Here is a 24,483-nt window from a genome sequence, read left to right on the forward strand (position 1 = left end):
TTGTTTTACAATGGGAGGCCACGACGTTTGGAACGCGGATTTACTGCAAACTTCGTACACTCGTAGTACTCCATGAGGACAACAAAATGTGTAAGCAGTAGCGCGTACTTCTCAAGCGTTACTGAGAAAATCGCAAGATAATTTCGGTCGTCGAATATATATATATCTGTGCTTGGCTATTTCAACCATGAAGCGGCTGCAGTCGAGTGGTGCCGGCACGGTAGCTCAGCGTGTTCGGTCAGAGCGTAAACTACCCTTTATAATAAAAAAACCTGAGCGAACGGATCAGCGACAAACTGAATGGGTGTCATTGGACGGCCGCCATGAACGAATTCAACGAACAATATAGAACAAAATTTAAAAAAAAGAAGTGTTTGGCGTTCAAGCCGCTGGATAGAGTTGCGTTCGTCAGTTTTTTTTTTATTTTCAGCACAGTCATTTTCTTTATTATTTATATTAGAACTGATATAATGGGGAAAGTACGTGTAATCGGATGAAATTTTATTAAATTTACAATGTTATTTGGCAGTCTACTAATTTTTATTATCACAAATAATGCAATATTTATAGCTATCGACTAGTAAACGACCAAATGCATAAAGACATACTGAAAATGTATGCTTGTCCGTAATCTGAGAAACCCCTTATACCTGGAAGGAGCCCGAAACGACATGTTACCTCCAAGTTTTGAGCGGCACAGACGGCTTTCGAAAGATGTACAATTAATCGTCGCTTTCGACATTACGAGTACAAGTTGTAGGATGGTATTTTTCGTAAAAACATGGAAAACATAAAGTTAAACGGCACCAGCTCCATTGAATAAATGCTATGTTTCCGAATACGCAAGGTCTTTTGACGTTTTCTGTGAAAAAAAACCTTGCTAAGATTTAAAAAAAAAAAACCTCTCTTTCAGACGATAGTTTGGAAGCAAATGATACATAACGCAGTATTTCCTTAAAAATCGGCGCTGATAATTGGTTATGCAGTATCGAGTGTATTCTAATAGCGTCTTAAAAAAGAAACATTTTGTTCTATATTGTTCGCTGAATTTGTTCAGGGCGGACGTCCGATGACACTCGTTCAGATTTTTTCCTTCATATGTTCGTTCAGTTTTTTTTTATTAGAAAAGGAAGCTACCGCTCTGACCGAACAAGCTGAGCTACCGTGCCGTCACCACTCGGCTGCAGTCGCTTCATGGTTAAAATGGCCACGTACAGATATACTGGGTGATCAGAAAGTCAGTATAAATTTGAAAACTGAATAAATCACGGAATAATGTAGATAGAGAGGTACAAATTGACACACATGCATGGAATGACATGGGGTTTTATTATAACAAAAAAAAAACCAAAGTTCAAAAAATGTCCGACAGATGGCGCTTCATCTGATCAGAATAGCAATAATTAGCATAACAAAGTAAGACAAAGCAAAGATGATGTTCTTTACAGGAAATGCTCAATATGTCCACCATCATTCCTCAACAACAGCTGTAGTCGAGGAATAATGTTGTGAACAGCACTGTAAAGCACGTCCGGAGCTATGGTGAGGCACTGGAGTCGGATGTTGTCTTTCAGCATCCCTAGAGATGTCGGTCGATCACGATACACTTGCGACTTCAGGTAATCCCAAAGCCAATAATCGCACGGACTGAGGTCTGGGGACCTGGGAGGCCAAACATGACGAAAGTGGTGGCTGAGCACACAATCATCACCAAACGACGCGCATCTCTGGGACATTTTGTGAACTTTGTTTTCTTTGGTTCTAATAAAACCCCATGTCATTCCAAGCATGTGTGTCAATTTGTACCTCTCTCTCTACATTATTCCGTGGTTTATTCAGTTTTCTAATTTATACTGACTTTTTGATCACCCGGTATATTCGAAGACCGAAATTATCTTGCGATTTTCTCAGTAACGCTTGAGAAGCACGCGCTACTGCTTACACATTTTGTTGTCCTCATGGAGTGCTACGAGTGTACGAAGTTTACAGTAAATCCGCGTTCCAAACGTCGTGGCCTCCCCTTGTTAGACGTTTGGCAAAATGAGTACACTATTGACGTCCGGTTTAGGTTAACATCTTACTTTCTTGTGAATTCAACATAACACGAGCTGTACCGGCAGCATGAAGCGTAATCGTCTGGGCTACCGAGTTAGTAATGTGCGAAGTCCAACTCGCTATGCGTGCCAGGTGAGCGTCCCGCCAGCTGTCCCGCCGGAGTGAGTGGGTCGGCAGGCGGTGGCGGCGCGCCCGGAGGAAGAAGGATCCGGCCGGCATGGGCGGCGCCGGCCAGACACAATGGTCGGCTGTCTGTCAGCCCGGCGAGGGCGCGCCCCGCCACGGAAACACCTCGCCCGTGACAAAGGCGTCTACTGCCGGTCGTCGCCACGCCGCGGGCCGACGCTCGCATTTCCCTCAATTCTGTTCAAAAAACTGATGGCAATCCTGCTACTGCCTCGGACAGCACGCGTGTTCCGTTTGGTACTAGTCGGAGAACGCAGAAAAGGTACAGTTTGCAAACGGAAGAGCGAGTAGACTGTTTCACAAAGCTTTACCGATGCTTCCACAAGCGCCTTTACACTGTCCAGTCCCATTAATACACTACTGGCCATTAAAATTGCTACATCCCCGTTTTCAAGAAGGGACATCGAACAGATGTGAAGAACTTTAGACCTATATCCCTAACGTCGATCAGTTGTGGAATTTTGGAGCACGTATTATGTTCGAGTATAATGACTTTTCTGGAAACTAGAAACTACTCTGTAGGAATCAGTATGGGTTTCGAAAAAGACGATCGTGTGAAACCCAGCACGCGCTATTCGTCCACGAGACTCAGAGGGCCATAGACACGGGTTCCCAGGTAGATGCCGTGTTTCGTGACTTCCGCAGGGCGTTCGATACAGTTCCCCACAGTCGGTTAATGAACAAAGTAAGAGCATATGGACTATCAGACCAGTTGTGTGATTGGATTGAAGAGTTCCTAGATAACAGGACGCAGCACGTCATTCTCAACGGAGAGAAGTCTTCCGAAGTAAGAGTGATTTCAGGTGTGCCGCAGGGGAGTGTCGTAGGACCGTTTCTGTTCACAATATACGTAAATGACCTTGTGGATGACATCGGAAGTTCACTCAGGCTTTTTGCGGATGAAGCTGTGGTATATCGAGAGATTGTAACAATGGAAAAGTGTACTGAAATGCAGGAGGATCTGCAGCGAATTGACGAATGGTGCAGGGAATGGCAATTGAATCTCAATGTAGACAAGTGTAATGTGCTGCGAATACATAGAAAGAAAGATCCCTTATCATTTAGCTACAATATAGCAGGTAAGCAACTGGAAGCAGTTAATTCCATAAATTATCTGGGAGTACGCATTAGGAGTGATTTAAAATGGAGTGATCATGTAAAGTTGATCGTCGGTAAAGCAGATGCCAGACTGAGATTCATTGGAAGAATCCTAAGGAAATGCAATCCGAAAGCAAAGGAAGTAGGTTACAGTACGCTTCTTCGCCCACTGCTTGAATACCGCTCAGCAATGTGGGATCCGTACCAGATAGGGTTGATAGAAGAAATAGAGTACATCCAACGGAGAGCAGCGCGCTTCGTTACCGGATCATTTGGTAATCGCGAAAGCGTTACGGAGATGATAGATAAACTTCAGTGGAAGACTCTGCAGGAGAGACGCTCAGTATCTCGGTATGGGCTTTTGTTGAAGTTTCGATAACATACCTTCATCGAGGAGTCAAACAGTATATTGCTCCCTCCTACGTACATCTCGCGAAGGGACCATGAGGATAAAAACTAGAGCCCACACAGAGGCATACCGACAATCCTTTCCACGAACAATACGAGACTGGAATAGAGGTACTCAACGTACCCTCCGCCACACACCCTCAGGTGGCTTGCGTAGTGTGGATGTAGATGTAGATGTAGCTGTAAATACAGATGATAATTGGGTATTCATTGGACAAATATATTATACTAGAACTGACATGTGATTAGATTTTCACGCAATTTGGGTGCATAGATCCTGAAACATCAGTACCGAGAACAACGACCTCTGGCCGAAATAACGGCCTTGATACGCCTGGGCATTGAGTCAAACAGAGCTTGGATGGCGTGTACAGGTACAGTTGCCCATGCAGCTTCAACAAGATACCACAGTTCATCAACAGTAGTGACTGGCGTATTATGACGAGCCAGTTGCTCGGCCACCATTGACCAGACGTTTTCAATTGGTGACAGATCTGGAGAATGTGCTGGCCAGGGTAGCAGTCGCACATTTTCTGCGTCCAGGAAGGCCCGTACAGGACCTGCAGCATGTGGTCGTGCATTGTCCTGCTGAAATGTAGGGTTTCGCAGGGATCGAATGAAGGGTAGAGCCACGGGTCGTAACACATCGGAAATGTAACGTCCACTGTTCAAAGTGCCGTCAATGCGAACAAGAAAAGAATGTTCAGATGTGTGTGGAACCTTATGGGACTTAACTGCTAAGGTCATCAGTCCCTAAGCTTACGCACTATTTAACCTAAATTATCCTAAGGACAAACACACATGCCCATGCCCAAGGGAGGACTCGAACCTCCGCCGGGACAAGCCGCACAGTCCATGACTGCAGCGCCCAAGACCACTCGGCTAATCCCACGCGGCAATGCGAACAAGAGATGACCGAGACGTGTAACCAATAGAACCCCATACCATCACGCCGGGTGATACGCCAATATGGTGATGACGAATACACGCTTCCAATGTGCGTTCACCACGATGTCGCCAAACACGGATGCGACCATCCTGATGCTGTAAAGAGAACCTGGATTCATCCGTAAAAATGTTTTGCCATTCGTGCACCCAGGTCCGTCGTTGAGTAAATCGTCGCAGGCGCTCCTGTCTGTGATGCTGCGTCAAGGGTAACCCAAGCCATGGTCTCCGAGCTGATAGTCCATGCTGCTGCAAACGTCGTCGAACTGTTCGTGCAGATGGTTGTTGTCTTGCAAACTTCCCCATCTGTTTACTCAGGGATCGAGACGTGGCTGCACGATCCGTTACAGCCCTGCGGATAAGATGCCTGTCATCTCGACTGATAGTGATACGAGGCCGTTGGGATCCAGCACGGCGTTCCGTACTACCTTCCTGAACCCACCGATTTCATATTCTGCTAACAGTCATTGGATCTCGACCAACGTGAGCAGCAATGTCGCGATACGATAAACCGCAATCACGATAGGCTACAATCCGACCTCTATCAAAGTCGGAAACATGATGGCACGTATTTCTCCTCCTTACACGAGGCATCACAACAACGTTTCACCAGGCAACGTCGGTCAATTGCTGTTTGTGTACGAGAAATCGGTCCGAAACTTTCCTCATGTCAGCACGTTGTAGGTGTCGCCACCGACCCCAACCTTGGGTGAATGCTCTGAAAAGCCAATCATTTGCATATCATAGCATCTTCTTCCTGTCGGTTAAATTTTGCGACTGTAGCACCTCATCTTCGTGGTGTAGCAATTTTAATGGCCAGTAGTGTATGTTCTTCTGTCGTGGAGGAGGAGAGTCAGTGAAGTTCCGGAAGTTACTGACAGGGAAGCGGATCCATGTCGACTTCAGTGCCGTAGCCAGCTGGGCTAGGTTTGTGATTGAGGACCGATGGATCGAAGAGCACGATACAGGTGGCCCCACAGATTCTCGATTTGGTCAGCCCGATTGAAGTACTTCCATAGATTCCCGATTGGGCTTAAAGCTGGGGAGTTTGATGGCCAGGGGAGTACGGTAAACTCATTATGGTGCCCTTCGAACCACGCTAGTACACTGTGAGCTGTGTGACACGTTGTGTTGTCCTGTTGGTAGAAACGATCGTGCTGAGGAAAAACGAACTGCTTGTAGGGGTGGACTTGGTGCCCCAGGATAATGCATGCTTGAGTTCGTCCATTATGCTTTCCAGAATGACGATACCACTCAGGCAATGTAACGAAAAGCATTACCTAAACCATAACGCTCCTTCCTCTGGACTGGACCCTTTGCTTTCAAATGTTTCACGCCGTACACGCTATCCGTCATCTGAAATGGCCACTTGTGTCCACTAAGTGGACGTCCACTTGTGGTGCTAATTCCAGCTTTCGCAGACGGAACAGGAGTCATCCTGGGTGCCTGTACAAGGCATCGCAGAAGCCCAAATGTAGCTACGTTCGCTGAACTGTCGTTGAGCAGACACAGTTGACAGCCCCTTGGTGCATCTGGGCGTTCAGTTGCTCAACAGTTGCACATGTATTCGCCCATACACATCTCCAGAGCCATCACTTACCACCGTCACCTACGGCCCGTGGTACTTCACAGTTGCCTCTTCCCTGGTTTTGGTTCAGATGGCTCTAAGCACTATGAAACTTAACATCTGAGGTCATCAATCCCCTAGACCTAGAACTACCTAAACCTGACTAACCTAAGGACATCACACATCCTGCCCGAGGCAGGATTCGAACCTGCAACCGTAGCAGCAGTGCTGTTCCGGACCGAAGCGCCTAAACCGCTCGTCCACAGCGGCCGGCCCCCTGTTTTTGGTCAGAGCCATTTTCCAGTGCACGGGGTACGTTAACTGCTGTGGAAGCCGAACAGTTTGCAGAGTTAGCCGTTTCGGAAATGCTTCCACTCTTGGCCCGAAAGCCAATGATCATGCCCTTTCGGATGTCAGGGAAACCGCTCCGTTACCGCATTACGAGAACGACTGCTCTGGTTTCGTGTCCCCGACACGTTTTATGTAACTTCAACTGCTAATGCAGCCACCTGCCTTATGTGACTGTTTATTGTACGTTGTCGTCGAAAAAAGACGCTTATCACGGTAATGTGACTGGTTCCCGTATGTCAATCGTGAAACAGTCCCAAGCATCCCTGGGTAGTTGTATTTTTCACTAAATATTGCGTCAATACCATAAGGAGTACAGATAGAGGTAATTGATATAATTGGGGCACGAAATATATGAGGATAAAACGGACGTAAATCAATGAACGCTGCACTGGTTCTTAGTGGTCCTGGACAATTGTGCTGTAGCTTCTCTAATCCGTTTACCACTTTTTCTGCTGATGCAATTGGAGGGGTGGATGTTCCAATTACTGTTCACGGTACAACTCACTGACTGACATAGGTAATTGCTTTCGTTTATCTTTTATTGTTATTAACATTCGCTATTTCCTAACCACGGTCCTACATGGATCACACAAAAGCTCAGTTATTTTGAGTCAAATCTCATCGAACTGAGAGTAAGGACACAGAGGTTACCAATTGGGAATGTCTGCTTGCGGATTACCAGATCTAGCATTTACCGTACAACTAAGAGAAACCTCGCAGAAACTTTGGTCAGCTCGATGGAAAGGAGCTATTTTTAAATTCAATAGTCTTTTTCTTCGATTCTCACTTGCATTAAAACCCTTTAGAGAAGTACTACCTGAGGCTCTTTCTTGCTTGGAATAAACATTATACTTAATTTAATTTTCAGTTAGCCCCATTGTGCCCCGTGGGTATAATCGATCAATATCACTCAAAAATAACGTTATCTAGTATGTGGTCAATAATATCTGGTCGCCTATTATTGAACTTTAGTATGTGTTTTGCCTGCCTTCGCTTTGATGATAAACTCTGTTGGGGACACTGTCAGTGGGGTGCCTGAATGTCTGTGGAGCCCATTATTCCTGGACAGCCGACACCAGAAAAGGAAGTATTGTCTAAGGCCTTGATCTGGAGCGAAGTGGACGTTCTGTCTCATCCCAGAGCTATTCCGTTGGTTTCACGTGGGGTCCCTGTTCAGGCCATTCCATTTTAGGATTGTTATTGTCCACAAATCACTGCCTCACAGCTGCTGTTTATGACAGGGTACAGTGTCAAGATGATACAGACAATCATTAGCTACAATTAACTTTCTTTCTTTTGCTGGTGCCTTGTCCTGCAGTCTTGCAGGGGCGGCACGGTTAGGAACGGATTTGGCAAGGTTAGTTATAAGGGGTGGCCACATGCCCTTCCTGCCGCCACCCCGGGACAGAATTAGTGTACCCCACGTCTAGTGTAATCCATGGAATAGTTCGAATGTGTTCAGATGTCTGGGCCAGCCTAGTATTCACCTAGTGGGATGTGGAAAACCGCCTAATAACCACATCCAGGCTGGCCGACACACCGGCCGACGACGGTAATCCGCCAGGTGTATTCGATCCGGGGCCGGTGCGGCTACCCGAGTCCAGGAAGCAGCGCATTAGCGCTCTTTTTTTTATCTCATTTTGTTCGTTTTCGTTCGCTTCATCTGCTCGGTGCGGACGTCGCAAGACACCCGTTTTAGTTCGTCGTTGATCCATTAACTCAGTTTTTTTATTACAATGTTACAATGTGTGTGAAATCTTATGGGACTTAACTGCTAAGGTCATCAGTCCCTAAGCTTACACACTACTTAACCTAAATTATCCTAAGGACAAACACACACACCCATGCCCAAGGGAGGACTCGAATCTCCGCCGGGACCAGCCGCACAGTCCATGACTGCAGCGCATTAGACCGCTCAGCTAATCCAGCACGGCAGTTTTTTTTTTTTTTAAATTACAGAGGGCAGCTAACCCTCTGACCGAACACACTCAGCTACCGTGCCACGCTACGCTCTCGGCTAACCTGGAGGGCTTAGCTACAACTCACTTCTGACATACTAAATGCTGTAAAATGTGTCAATGTTCTCCCACATTTACCACGGGAAACATCCACGTACCATAGCTACACCTGCTCTGTACTTCACTGTTTGCATAACACATGACGGCTGGTAACCTTCTGCAAGCCTTCGCCAGACCATCAGAGTGCCACAGGGTATAGGGCGATTTATTATTCGGATTCAGTCGCTCCCAACCATCCAAAGTACAGTGCCCAGCTCGTTACACGTTTCCAAGCCAGCTTACCACTGAGTGCAGAAATCTATGGCTTTCGAGGAGCTGTTCGACCATAGTACCCCGCCCTTTTTTATTCTCAACGTGCAGTTATTTTGCTAGCTTGGCTGCATGCAACACTTCGGTATTTTTCAACGACCCTCTTTAGTACACGGTGGTTCCTGTCCGTTGTACGTGAGGTCTGCCAGGTCAGGGTATCGCTAGGGTTGTTCCTCCGCGTTTCCACTTCACAGTGACATCACCAACAGAACATCTGATTGCTGTAGAAGGATTGAAATGTCCCTGATGGATTTGTTACTCATGAGACATCCAATAACTGGTCACATTTGAAGTCTCGGAAACCACATGAACGACCTATTCTGCTGTTACTCCTTCTGTCGCCTCATTTTATACTGACGCTTTCGCCTCTCGTGACGTCTATTAGTCAACTCCGCATTACATCAGAGTATCCTGATACTTCAGATCGTGTGTGCTTACAGAACGTTATTTTCCATACATCAAGGTGGAATGAAGAATACATCATGGTTTCCTTGTTAGGATGGCTATTCATTCTTACTAGGTAGGGAGACAATGACCACAGATGTGAAATTCTGTGACGAAAACCACAAAAGGCTGCACTTTTTAACTCTTCATGTAGAACTTAACATGTGTGACTGTCGTGTCCATACGTACTATGTTGTGTAGAACAAGTTCCGTCTGAAAATTTCGGTGGATGGTCTCAGAAAACAAAATGAAACAAGAGTTCTAAACATAATATCTTAACTGCCCTTCATAGTAATCGCCATTAGCTACAGCTCACTTCTGACATCGGTTGTAAGGCTGTTAGGCTCAAATGGCTCTGAGCACCATGGGACTTAACATCTGAGGTCATCAGTCACCTAGAACTTAGAACTACTTAAACCTAACTAACCTAAGGACACCACACACATCCATGCCCGAGGCAGGATTCGAACCTGCGACCGCAGCGGTCGCGCGGTTCCAGACTGAAGCCCCTAGAAGGGTGGTAGAAATTGTCAGCAAACGTTTCTTGTGTAATTGCTCAAAGCACTGTGGTAACACGTTGTAGGATCCCACATCATTACAGGAGGTGAAACATGGTGCTACCTGTATGATCCGAAGACAGAGCGACAGTCAAACGCCTGGTTTTAGTCGTTTCTCCCCCCCCCCCTTTCTAGGACAGAATTTGAGGTGAATCAAGACCTTGTTGTCAAAAAGCGGCGATGAACAGCGCCTTAATTTTTGATTTTGTTGTGTTAGCTAGTGTGAGAGTCAGCACCGACTCAAACAGGGAAGGAGAAAAGTTGCCATGGCCCGTGGCAGGAATTCAAAATGATCTGTACATAGCACTTTCAAATTAATAGAAAACTTCATTTCTATTAAGGAAAGAATCATAGCTTCTCGTTATGAGGTAGCTTGAAGTGCCAGCCGTTGTGGCCAAGCGGTTCTAGGCCCTTCAATCCGGAACAGCGCGACTGCTACGGTCGCAGGTTCGAATCCTGCGTAGGGCATGGATGTGCGTAATGTCTTTAGGTTAGTTAGGTTTAAGTAATTCTAAGTTCTAGGGGACTGATGACCCCAGAAGTTAAGTCCCATAGTGCTCAGAGCCATTTGAACCATTTAGCTTGAAGTCCTTCCTGTGTCCCTTAGGAACGATTACTTTTATATATACTAAAATGGTAACTGTTCTTTCGGACATGTCCGAAAGAACAGATACCGTCTTAGTATATACATAGTTAAGGGTCACCGGGCACTTGACCGTCTTCTTTTTCTGTGAGGATGCACAAACAGTGCCCAAACTCTTACGGGAATCGGAAACGCGTCGCGGGTAATGATTATAATGGGCGGGGCACTACCAATGTAGTGCGGGACAATACGTTGAGAATGTGGGTTTCGCGGGAGGTGTGTCAGAGGTAAGTCCCTTCAGTCACTCTGTCCTCTGCGTCCTCGGTGGCTCATTTGGACATTTCCAGTTTTATTAATTTCCTTACTAAATTAATTTTCTAATTATCCACTATTTGTCAACATTTGGACATTGTAGACACTATTTATGCGGTAGTACAACTAAATGTATGTCAGCAACGGTTGTAAGTCCGACAGTGAAAAAAAAATACAAATTAAAAAAATGAGTAGCGTTGAAGTCTCAGTCTGAGCTTCAAACCACCTTTACCACATTTTTTCTTACTTTAATTCAAACAAATAAATTCAAAAAATTTTAAAAAAATGGATAGAACGTCTGCCATAACAGGAGATCCCGGGTTCGTGTCCTGGTCGGGGCACACATTTTCATCTGTCCCCGTTGACATACGCCTCTAAGCAGCTAAGGGTTTTCATTTCATTGTATGATTACTATCACACACTATTACTACTCGCAGAATGCAGGCTAGGTATCGCCTTCCTATTGCTCGGTACTGACACTCTTGAAGTCTGCGACTGAACTGGGGCCGACAAGCGATGGGTGGCTGATTAAATCAGCTTCGACAGGAGGCGTTGAAGTCTGTGTTCCTGGAGGTGTGGCACTGCCCGCTCTTTCCATTGGCGCACGCGTCAGCGCCTTCTTCATATCTTTTCGTGGAGCTGCGCTGGTCGGTGTGCAGTCATGCTTTTCGGACTGCACAGATTTTGTCAGCCGACGTTTATTGGGAAGCAGGGAAGACGATGAACATAGTGTCATTGACTGTCGCTTTGTCTGCTGATCGTAAAGGTTGCACCATGTCTCATCTCCAGTAATGAAGTTGATTTCCAGCAATTCATTGTCACGGTGCTTCTAACGAATCCGCAAGAAGTTTTCAATAGCTTTGCAACCGATATCAGAAGTGTGTTGTAGCTAATGGTGATTACTTTGAAGGCGCACCTTGTATTCTCGTCGACTAAACTATTTCATCATAATCTTCCCACACTGCTGTGCGGATAGAGACCCGCATGTAACGTAATTTTTGTGTGATTTCCATTAATAAGGCACAAGATACATAACTGAAAATCAAATGAAGTAAAGTATTTTAACATTAGCCTCTGGCCAATATGTTTCTAATCATAAAACGAAATGACTAATGTGTATCTTGACACCTATGTGTATAACTATTAGAGATTAAAGTCGAAGACTTGCTCGATACATATAATGTACCTGCGTCCTTAGGTGAAGCATTGCACAAGTCAGCATGTCTTAGATTAGTTAATGAACTGACGACGAAAGCGGTTCCTTGTTTTGTGAGAAAGTGAGTCTGTATTAACATTTTCCGTGGTTAGTTGTCCATGATCGCGATTAACATATTTTTGTCAAACTGACATGCCGAATCTTCGTGTTTCATTAACGTGAAAGACATAATCCGCAGTCAAACTTCAATACCATACAAACGGGGGTGCTATAATTTTCATGAGGATCTCGTAAGTCCATTTTAATAACACTGATATACTCGTCCGTGCTCAAATATCCTCCGAATTTTCTCTCTCTTAGAAACGAAACCGTGGCGAAAAGCACTTTTCGATATTTTGATTGGGGATAAATGATACCTTCGTCTTTTACTGATGCAAGGTACTGGTAGGATCAACTTCGCGAAATATCTCATTCCTGATTTCCTAATTCCCAAGAATGACTGCGTAAGTAGAGCCTTCGTTCGACTGCCTCGAACAAGCACCTAAAACTAAATTACAGATTAGCGCGCCACGTTGATTTAAATAGTAATTAATTAAATCGATAAAAAGGTGCCACCTCACAGATAACTTAATGACCTAATAGAATACCAATCCATATATTGAATATAAAATAATCGTGATAAATTTCATTGAGCGTTACTAAGCGAAGGTGCATACTGCTTTTTTAAGCATCCTGACTTGGAAGCGAAATGGTGCGGTAAGATGTAATAGTAACGAATTTAACAATAATTAACATTTATTTCATCATTAAAACTAACACTCACACACAGGTTAACTTAAAAACAGCTACTTAGATTGCTGGTACTTGAATCTCGATACGTACCATATGCCATAAACCGCAACCACTGAACCGACATGTGTGGCGGCTGCTGAATTCATGGTTACGATTTATCAAGATCGCACATACCATTTTCACATTGATCACTCTTACAACAAAAGGAAGAACTTAAAAGAAAGCTTCAGTACTATAACTCACTGGGTCAGACCGCAACTGGCTTTATCTGACAGTTCCAGACAGCAAAACCCTTTTCCGAAATTCCATAAAACACAGTAATTTTGTAAATAAATTTATCAAACGCGTGCATATCTCCTCCGCGATGATACTGACAATTCAATTCGAACACGAGAGGTGTTTACTTCGAATTAGAGACTCATGGTTTACAAAGACACGCACGTGGTGCATCAGAGTGTGGGCAGCTAAGTCTGTGGGAATGAAACACAAATTGGACAATCAATTAAATAAAATTTAACTCGAACATTTGACAAAGAACAAGACACATTCATGCACAATACACGAAACTAACTGAAACTGTACATCACGTGGCGACACAGCTCGTCCACGCCGAGTTGCAGTTGCACAAAAGATCTTATCGGATAAACTGAATACTTTAACATCGTTCTCTTATTGAGATAGTTAGTGCAGCTTGATTATCAATGCTAAACACCAGATGAACTTCCGGAAATTCAAACAAAGCTCTCACACATTTCAACTTAGCAACTAGAGATACTACGCAGAGCTTCCTTACTCACCGGCGTCTTAGGGAAGAGTGAAACTAACCTGTTCCACTGCCGGGGTCTATACAGAAACCTGGAGGTTTCAAAGAACGTAAGCGGTTCCTATCTGTAGCCACCTCACTTTGGATGCTGACTAGTGGCCACTAATGTCTCTCTGGCCCAACGTAGCCGTATTCAAAAGCTGACTAAGCTGCCCTTAACAATTCAAGGAAACCTCCTGGTAATTAAGAAAATCCGAAGTGCCAGCTATAGACAAACCACACATCCATACTACCAGACGACAGTGGGAACAGGAAAGATATGACACGAATACATGAAAATGGATTACGCAGATACATTCAGAACATGGTTACGAATTTGAAATTTAAAAGACGTTCTCCTTTGGCGTTGAAATGCCTCTGAGAAATGCAGCTGTAATATCATGCACCCTCTAGTCCATCTTTCTCTCCAGGCATAGTCGTATCGAACTTTTGAGTCCTTTAAGAACTGTAGCAAAAGCAAAGGTTGCTTTCTAAGATCAGTGGAACAGCTCACATGGAAATGTTTCCAGGCATCACTACCGACCGCGCAGGAAGGTGACGGTTTCACTGCCCGTCATAAAGCTTTAATTGTCGCTCCGAAAAATAACGTTAAGTAATTAATTTTTTGCCGGCCCGTGTGGCCGTGCTGTTCTAGGCGCTTCAGTCAGGAACCGCGTGACCGCTACTGTCGCAGGTTCAAATCCTGCCTCAGGCATGGATGTGTGTGCTGTCCTTAGGTTAGTTAAGTTTAAGTAGTTCTAAGTTTTAGGGGACTCATGACCTCAGCAGTTAAGTCCCATAGTGCTCTGAGCCATTTGAACCATTAATTAATTTTTTGTTTGTTTGCTGGTACATGTCTGCAGTCCTATTATACACCGAAAACCCTGTGTCACAGCACCATAGCACGCGGCTATGGGAGCCAGAAAAAAATAATGCCGCCCATTCATAAAGTGCCAAATAGTTTACAGCATTTGAAGGGAACAACGGAGCAACGCACCATGCTGAGTTTGTTGGAAGGGTGCTATAGCGATGCACCAGTGGTTAGGTTTCACAGACACTTACGTGACTTATCTGAATGACGAATAATGAGATGGCAGATCATCTCTTTGTGAAGAACCAGGAATCGCAGGAGAAGATAAAAGCCTTGTGTTTGAAAACTAGTGAATCACAATCGAGGTGATAGTTAAAAATACTGGGAATTAGTCACGTACCAGTTTTCAACGTCGAACACGACAGTTTAAACCTGAAAAAGTCGCTACACTGTGGGGAGCGCAATAGCTCTCTTCCATTCACTGTAATCAGTCACCATGTGCTACTTCATGGGGCTATCAAATTTCGTCTCACCACCTGTGCTCCTCTACCACGTATCAGTACCACCCCCCAAGGGTGGCAACAGCAATACAAGTTCCGTCAGACGCTAATAGCGGCCGTGGGGGATCCAATGGACCCAGTGGTGCACGCCCGCTGAGCCATGCTTCAGCGTCTACGACCCACGAGAGTCGTCTTTCGCTGCACTCAGAGCCACTTCGCTACGTGACCCTATGCAGACCAGCCACGGCTCCAGCACCATCGTTCGCGGTTTAGTTCAGAGAGCCTCATCCGTCTTGCTACAGTATTAGCTGGATTCTGTTTCTTGTTGCATTATTTGTAATGAGTCTTCGTACACTTGGGAAAGCTAGCAGTTTTTTAAAGCTTTTGTTTATTGTACTTGTTTGGACCCTCATCATTTCTGCTCCTGTCCATATTTCCTACAATGACAGTTGCTGCACCACTCTGTAACCCATCTCTCCGCACCATTGTGTACGAAGTCGTACGCAGTACTCCTGATGTGGCAAGCTGCAGCCCCTGCCTCTACCATTGGATGAAGAAACAATTGCTTGGCAAGCGTTTCCAAAATTTCTAAGAGGTGGAATGTTTCCCGAAAAGGCAAAATGCAGAATTCTATTACCAAAGTTTGTGACAAATCATCCATCGCTGAAAACAATGCTTCACATTTAATGCTGATTGCGTGAAGGAAGAATGACACCATTCCCTATATTCATGGTCGCAGCTTGAACTTTTCGAGGTGGTATTTAAAATTTTCGTGACTGTACGTCGCAAAGCGATACGCTGACTATTCGAGTCGAATCCTTGCGTCACTGTACGCATCTGAACACTGACATCCTACGAACATGAGGCCCTGCATATCAAAGGACCTCATAAATCCTTCTGTACCGATGAGACTTTATCCCGTAACGTTCCTTCAGACTTAGTGGTCCCTCATGCGACATGTTGTTACTGTTATGGTCTTCAGACCAATCCTGCATGGTGGTCCATCCTGTACAAGCGTCTTCATCTCCGAATAACTACTGCTGTCTTCATCCTTTGTGAACCTGGTTACTGTATTCGTGCCTTGGTCAACCTCTACAGCTTTTACCCCTTACATTTCCCTCTTTATTAAACTGACGAGTTCTTGATGCTTTAGAATGTGCCATATCAACCGATCATTCATTTTACGCAGATTGTGCCAAAAATTTCTTTTTCTGCAGTTAAATTTTATAGCTCCTCATTAGTTAGTCTATCCTCTAATCTTTAACATTCTTCTTTAGGTACACATTCCAAAAGCTTCTATTCTCATCTATTCTGAATTGCTTATTGTCTAAGTTTTGCTCCCGTGCTAGGTTACACTCCAGACAAATACCTTCTGAAACTATTTCCTAATATTTACATTTTTATTATACTTTAACAATTTCCTATTTTTCAGGAATGTTTTTCTTGTTATAGCCAGTCTATTTCACCCATCGTCAATTATTTTTCTGATCAAATAGTAAAACTTGTCAACTTCTTGTAGTACATCTAGTCCTAATGTAATTCACTCAGCATCGCCTCATTTTACTCGACCCTATTCCATTGTCTTTGTTTTAATTTTTGTGATGCATGTCTTACATTGTTTTTTCAAGACACTAACCATTCCGTTCAACAGCTCTCCAAGTCGTTTGCTGTCTTTTTCCATGTCACCGCTAGCCCCACGGATTTAAATATAGAGATAAACCGCTTCACTTGTAAAAGGCTTTTATTTTTCCCATATCGCTACTGGTTTCGGGCTAATAGATGCCCAGTATCAGGTGTAATAATATCGAAAACCTGGAAGAGATAATGCTAAATTTTTGTTTTTTTCACAAATGCTTGTAAGAGTAAGACAGTGGATACCAATAATAACCGTCTTAGCTAAAATTGTACGTGTGATGAAAAAATACAAGAACGGCGGAGACCAGTGGCGACTAGGGCACCAAGAACGGAAACAGAGCCCGTATCCCGAGCGCCGCGTGGCAATGTAGAGCAAAGGCGACCACTGTAAGCAAGAGCAGGTCACCAAGTGGCGCATGCTGAGAAAGGAAGCAAATTGGAAAGCTACTAAATCGTCGGAGTGATGCGTTATCCATCTATTAGGACGACTGGAAAGCGTCATGAAAGTGACTAGCCCCAACGCTTGCAGGAAATTGACAGTCTGTAATACAAGCTCAGAAAGTATGCTGTGACAAGATATAACTGATGCAGAACGCACATAAAATTTAAAAAGGTGTGGTATCACTAACATAAAAATGACGAGTCAAAAAATGCGAAACTGAAAAAGTATACTTTGAAGTATTTTCAATGATGCTGAAGGCCACTAAAACGTAGGAAGAATAAAAAATAAATAATGGATTAGATGAAACACATTGTAATAAGAAAAACAAATTTACCGCGTCCATCAATAAAAGCTCAAAGAACTAAAATCTTTCCTAATTACCAAGAACGTGTCGTTTCTTGTGCAAACATTATTTGAGATGCGGCAAGACTGCAACCAAACGTATTACAATAATTATCCGAAGCCAAGAAGACGTAGAGGTGAAGTTGGGCGCTGTTCAAAAACTTATTCATTACGGCCATGTATTTAAGCGGGGTTTGTTCGTTCGACGTATGCACCGGCTCATGGTCAGTGCTACGCACTATTTCAATTTCCTCTAGAGTCTTTAGGATACGGCCTATACGTTGGGCTGTAAGACGCTGCTGTCTATGTTTATATCTGAAATAGAGTGGCCATAATTTTTTAGGTGATCGGTCAAAGCTGAATATGCTCTGTGAACCATACGTTAAAGGAACGACCGGTCTGGCCTGTATAGACATACTGGCAGTCTCTGCATTGAATCTGGCCCTGGCGACTGCACTTTCTGGTTTCGTGGATTTTTCGATTTGCGTCAACGTGGGGGGAGGGGGACATAGTCGGGTGTGATCGCTGCTTTCCTAAGCCGTTTACCGATCCCATCAGGTATGATACCCAGATACGGGACCTGCAATGAATTTTTAAACGGTTCAAATGGCTCTGAGCACTATGGGACTTAACTGCTGAAGACATCAGTCCCCTAGAACTTAGAACTACTTAAACCTAACTAACCTAAGGACAACATACACATCCATGCCGGAGGCAGGATTCGAACCTGCGACCGTAGCTGTCGCCCGGCTCCAGACTGTAGCGCCTAGAACCGCTCGGCCACCCCGGCCGGCGAATTTTTAAAAGGAATGATAAAATAACCTGGTAATTCTACATGTATGAAATTTAATCAGAGATTGCCGATCTATCTAAATAGGCCGGACCGGCCGTTCCTTTGGCGTACGTTTCAGATAGCGTCAAGACCTTAGCAACTCAAAATTAGCTTTGACCAATCTCCTAAAAAATTATGGCCACCCTAATTATTAACATGGACTGCATCATCTTACATCTCCAACCTAAAGCCCGTATCAGAAGTCCAGAGGTCATCGGTCCCTAGACTTACACACTACTTATACTAACTTATGCTAAGAACAACACACACACCCATGCCCGAGGGAGGACTCGAACCTCCAGCGGGAGGGGCCGCACAACCCATGACATGGTGCCTCAAACCGCGCTGCCACTTCGCGCAGCAAGGCCGTATCCTAAACATTCTTAAGGGTATCCAAATGCTCTGTAGCATCAGCCACGACCCGGCGCATACTTTGAATGAACTAACCTCGCTCAAACACATGGTCCCAATCACCCCTTTTCCTTTCTCTCTTAATTATTTATCTTTGTTTGGTAGCAGTCTTACGCTGGATTTTAAATATGTTTCTTGTACACGAAAGACAGGAAGTTGCGTGAGCTTCCCTTTGCTTTTCCATGAATTTAACAACTCTCGCCCTTCAAATAAAAAAAAAAAAGAAGAGAATGGAGAGCTGTGTGCGGAGATTCTGGGCAGTGAGCTCCGGGTCGCTGGAGAGAGGGGGTCATCTTCAGCTGCCGACTGGTAGTAATTGCGGCACACTAGCTGTCAAGCGAAATGGGTCACGATTACAGTAGCGCGATCCATAGTCTGTGTAGCTCGCTACTTGCTTGCTTTGCCATGCAACTTGTGTTGCTTGATTTGGTTGCAATTTGGGGCCTCTTGTTATAACGTCAACTTTCACTTCACGTGCTTCGCAGATAAGCTACGCTTACTCCATACTGTCCTTTATCCTTTTTTGGTATCTCCCTCAAAATTTTGTAATTTGATTTGAGTTGTATAGAACTTTGCTGTCTGTTAATTTGATTGTGCTTATGTTAGTCATTAGGGCAAATAAATAACTGTTAATGTCTTACATTTCAAGATCCTTTACCGAGCGAGGTGGCGCAGTGGTTAGACACTGGACTCGCATTCGGGAGGACGACGGTTCAATCCCGCGTCCTGCCATCCAGATTTAGGTTTTCCGTGATTTCCCTAAATCGTTCCAGGCAAATTCCGGGATGGTTCCTTTGAAAGGGCACGGCCGACTTCCTTCCCCGCCCTTCCCTAATCCAATGAGACCGATGTCCTCGCTGTCTGGTCTCCTTCCCCAAACAACCCAACCCCCCCTCAAGATCCTTTAACTCGTCTTAAGCTTGTCGTGATTAAAAGAATTGTTCAAATGGCTCTAAGCACTACGGGACTTAACTTCTGAGGTCATCAGTCCCCTAGAAGTTAGAACTACTTAAACCTGACTAACCTAAGAACATCACACACATTCATGCCCGAGGCAGGATTCGAACTTGCGACCGTAGCGGTCGCGCGTTTCCAGACTGTAGCGCCTAGAACCGCTGGGCCACCCCGGCCGGCCTGTCATGATTAGGCAACCCAACTGGTTCACTTCGTTTTGTCGGTGTTGTACTTGTGCCCAATCGCCAACTACAAGTATAATTCACCCACTATTTTGTGAAACCACGAACATCACACTTGCTCATCTTCTGTCAAAAGGATTTAGTTTTGCTTGTTATCATATGACAACAACGTCTGTTCTGGGGGGAGAATCACTGGCAAGTTGTTCGTGATGCAGGCTGCCAAAAGCCTGGCCAGATTCTTGTACTCGGCGTTCAACAACGTCCTTGGCTGACTGTCACTGACCGACTGTCCTCCCGCTGACTTTTGTCAGCGACTAAGGTAGGTGGTACTGTGCCATCCAGGAACGTGGGGTCTCTTAACCATGTAATCTAGTGGGGATGTCGCGGAAGGTTCGTTGAAACTCGACTGGTAATCCATCGGACCCTGGAGACTTACTGACCGAAGCTTTGTTGAAAGCATCCCCCACATCCTCAGACAAGTTTCCTCCATTAATACCAAATGGTTCAAATGGCTCTGAGCACTATGGGACTTAACATCTGTGGTCATCAGTCCCTAGAACTTAGAACTACTTAAACCTAACTAACCTAAGGACATCACACACATCCATGCCCAAGGCAGGATTCGAACCTGCGACCGTAGCAGTCGCGCGGTTCCGGACTGAGCGCCTAGAACCGCTAGACCACCGCGGCCGGCTCCATTAATACCACCGCTGTTACGTGTCGGTAGTGCGTGTCGCATGTTGTAACGCTTCCGCAATGCCCTCGTCATCTTTCGTCCCTTCTTCGTAAAGATGACGAAAGTGCTCCTCCTTTCCTTACACTATGCTTGATAGGGTCGTGCAGAAGCTACCGTCTCACGACGTAAGGCGTGTGACTAATTGTAGGCGGTGTCGGCGCATGTTGGCCACAGTGTGGTGCGTAGTGGGCACCCCTAGGGTAGTTAGTTCGGGTCGTTCCGAGCGGACTTCGGCACATTCCGATCGGTTCATCGACGATAGTATGTGAGCGTTGATTCAGTGTCGTTCTTGTTGTCTGTCCGGCGATGGTGTAGAGCATCGAGATCCATGTGCGCCATCTAATAAAAGTCCAGGGTCTGACGGTGCCACGCAGCAATGTCCTTGCCAAATGGCATAAGTGTCTTGCTGACCGCCTGTTTGGCGCAGAGGAGCCACCACCCCGAAGTCGAGTGGTATTAGGAGTGACGTTGTTCACAGTTGGCCCGCTTTGCCACGACTTGCCGAGGGAAGTCCGAGTCTTGGAGGTGTGTTACATTCATCTTACAAAGGCCGTTACTATGACAGACTTGTTCAAGTTGGGGATGCATCGTGCAGATATAGCCGCTTTGATCACAAAAGGCCGCAGGTCATCGTTTGGCGGCCACCAATCCCCATGTAAGACTTTTTAACGCATATATGCGATCCAGTCGGTGCGCCGAATGACCGGTATCATGCGTGTGTCGTTGTGTATGTTTCCCAACGTGCCGCAAAAGTTAAGATCGTGAATCACCACACCAAGTTCCGAAAACGGCGTGCTATGAGTAAATTGGCCCTTTGGATGAAAGGCGAAGTCGCTGTGTTCGTACCGTCCTAGGAGAATGGGGGAGGCGACATCAGCGGAGTACAACCTGGCCTGGTCACGACGCTTGGTGGTGCCCACTGGGGCATAATCATTAATGAATCGAGTGTCGAGTGTCGTGACCACTAATTCTCGTGCAGAAAGGAGATGTCGATGGCCTAGATACCGTCATCCGCTAAAATTGCCACGCCTGTGTCTATAGGACCATCAGACGTCACGTAAGTAACCATAGAAGTTAAGCCGGCCGGTGTGGCCGAGCGGTTCTAGGCGCTTCAGTGTGGTACCGCGCGACCGCTACGGTCGCAGGTTCGAATCCTGCCTCGGGCATGGATGTGTGTGATGTCCTTAGGTTAGTTAAGTTTAAGTAGTTCTAGGGGACTGATGACCTCAGATGATAAGTACCATAGCGCTCAGAGCCATTTGAACCATAAAAGTTAAGGAGTACGTTAGTTCATACTTCTTGCAGGAATTTAAAGTCGACTTCTGTGGTTCATATTTTTTTTCTCTCTCTCGGGAGATGGTTCTTGGTGAGAAAGCTAACCATGCTGATATTCATATTGGCCAGGCAGTAAGCCTGGCGGTGCGGTGGTTGCGCAGGGCTACCCATGGTGATGGTGGGTGAGAAGCGGACATTACGAGTGTCTCGCCCCACCGACCGTGCACTTCCAATCTTGTGCAGAGCTCATTGGCTCCCAGATCGGGGTCCTGCCTAGTCTCGACGTCCTCGGCCTACAATGTGGGCGTGAAAGTCTATTCATGTTCCATAGGGTCATAGTGGTTGGCAGGAAGGGAGCGAGTGAATGCAGCCCGCTCTGGAACTTAACTTTTGATCAGTTTGCCGCTCAGGACCGGCAGACAGAAACTGCCCGCCTTGCCGTCCGTTCTCCAGGGGTGGAGTCATTGGCGATGACGTCACGCTCGGTTGGTGTCCTGCAGGTTTAGTTCTTTTTCCTCCCGCGAGTGTGAGCTGCCGTGTTCCGACGCGGCCTTGCGGTGTCGCTTTCGCCGTTTTAGTTAACGCTGTTTTCATGTGTGGCCTTCCGTGTCGGAATACGGCATTGACTCACGCCTCGTGGGCACAGAGGCATCTGTTGGCAACAGAAGTGTATCGATTGCCATCCTGCTGTCGGCTGTGCCTGCAGTGTTCGGTTGTATCGGTGGCGTTGTGAGTAGTTCGGCCACTGGCCAGGCTGACTGATCGGCCAGGTTTCGGTATGGTAAGGTTGGTTCCGGTACTGCAATGTCGGTCTATTGCGTCTGGAAAGACTGAGATGCCGTGAGCGCCTCCACGTAAGTTACTTGAAGGATTGTCGGCGTCGGTGGAGGTGCCACGAGCTACGGTGGAAGTTTTGTGACGCGGCCTTGGAAGCACTCGGATTGTAGTTGACCTTTCTTGTCCCATCCGGAATACTTTTTAAGCTGGCTGTCACACATAACTAAGGCTCGGCAGCCTCCTATTTGGCAGTATGAGAGTACGTGTCCACGGAGTTCAGTGCGCCTGGCGTATTCCGTTGAGAATTGAATGCGTCTTACATTGGGCCCGCTTTTCTGCTCTGTGTTCTTGTACTGTACGATAGGAACTGAGAGCAGCCACGACGTCTGCCGCCTAGAGTTCGAAGGATAGCCTACGCATTTAGTCCGCAGTCCCCGTCCAACATTATCAATCTCGACACTGCCAAGATTTCCGCCTGCGATGCAGGAGCGGAGTCCTTGTTTCTTCTCTCCAAGAACCCGGTCGCATGTACCTTCGTTACTAAGTTTCACACTGACCGCTTTACTTACGGTCGAAAAATGCATGCCGACAATGTAGGTAGCCGGGATCTTGGCCTCTTCCTTTAAAAAGCACTCGACAACGAATGGTTTTGGTCTAGCAAAGTTGTTTCTAAAAGCGAATTTCTGTGTTGATTTTCGGTATTGATTCGCCATGATCTTGTCGTGCTACGGCGTTACGTTAATGTCGCCCGAAGAGAGCAAACAGGCAAGGGTGCTGACGCTGCAGGCGGAAACATACTGAACGTCCGCTCTGCTCGGCTGTGAATGAATGACATGCCACTATAGTTTACATCCTACCATCTCATGAAAGCTTTAATCTTATAAATGTTATTAACTGACATTTTATCGTAACAAACTGTAGCAAGAACAACGCGTTGTTGATATATCCTCAATCCGCCAACCCCTTGAATCGGAATATTTTCATAATAATTAAATGGCTCTGAGCACTATGGGACTTATCATCTTTGGTCATCAGTCCCCCAACCTAAGGACATCACACACATCCATGCCCGAGGCAGGATTCGAACCTGCGACCGTAGCGGTCGCGCGGCTCCGGACTGAGCGCCTAGAACCGCGAGACCACCGCGGCCGGCCATAATAATTAAGTTAGAACAATTCTTTAACCACCGGTATGACGTTTACCGTTATTTTATGACAACAAATCGTACAACTAACAGTGGGTTTTCCAGAGATCTTTAGTCTGATAGTGCTTAGAAAAGGCATATACGCATGCGAGCGTCAACTGAAAGCTGATGTGACGTCTCGCGACTCTGTACTGAAGAGATATGGCGTTTCGTGACATAGGTGGCGTTCTTCTGTCTCACTGGTCTACTTTCAAACGCACGTTCAGAATATCTGGCATGTTAGTTATTGCCCTGCACCTTCGGCTTAACTCCCCTACGTGTATTCTATCATGCTATGACGTCAGAAACTCTGAACGGTCAACGTTGACGTTCGAATGCCCGGTCCGTGTGCCTACGGCTTAAGACGCGTACACACGAGGCCAACGAAGGCCAACAAACGACAGAGACTCGGTTGTGCCGAACATTGCTAGACAATGCCTTTGCGTTCGGCTTACCATCCACACCAAACTAAGGACTTGGGGCCAAGAGATTCGGCCATGAGGAATCGCAGTTGGCTCTGATAATATGCCGACGGTGCTTCCGTCTTGTTGTTGTTATCAATTGGCTTTTTAATTGCCGTTTCACCGGCCGATATCACATCTACATTTACATCTACGTACATACTCCGCAATCCACCATACGGTGCGTGGCGGAGGGTACCTCGTACCACAACTAGCATCTTCTCTCCCTGTTCCACTCCCAAATGACTGCCTATATGCCTCTGTACGAGTCCTAATCTCTCTTGTCTTTGTGGTCTTTCCGCGAAATGTAAGTTGGCGGCAGTGAAATTGAATTGCAGTCAGCCTTAAATGCTGGTTCT

The sequence above is a fragment of the Schistocerca serialis genome, chromosome 9 (genome assembly GCF_023864345.2).
Source record: "Schistocerca serialis cubense isolate TAMUIC-IGC-003099 chromosome 9, iqSchSeri2.2, whole genome shotgun sequence".
Lineage (NCBI taxonomy): Eukaryota > Metazoa > Arthropoda > Insecta > Orthoptera > Acrididae > Schistocerca > Schistocerca serialis.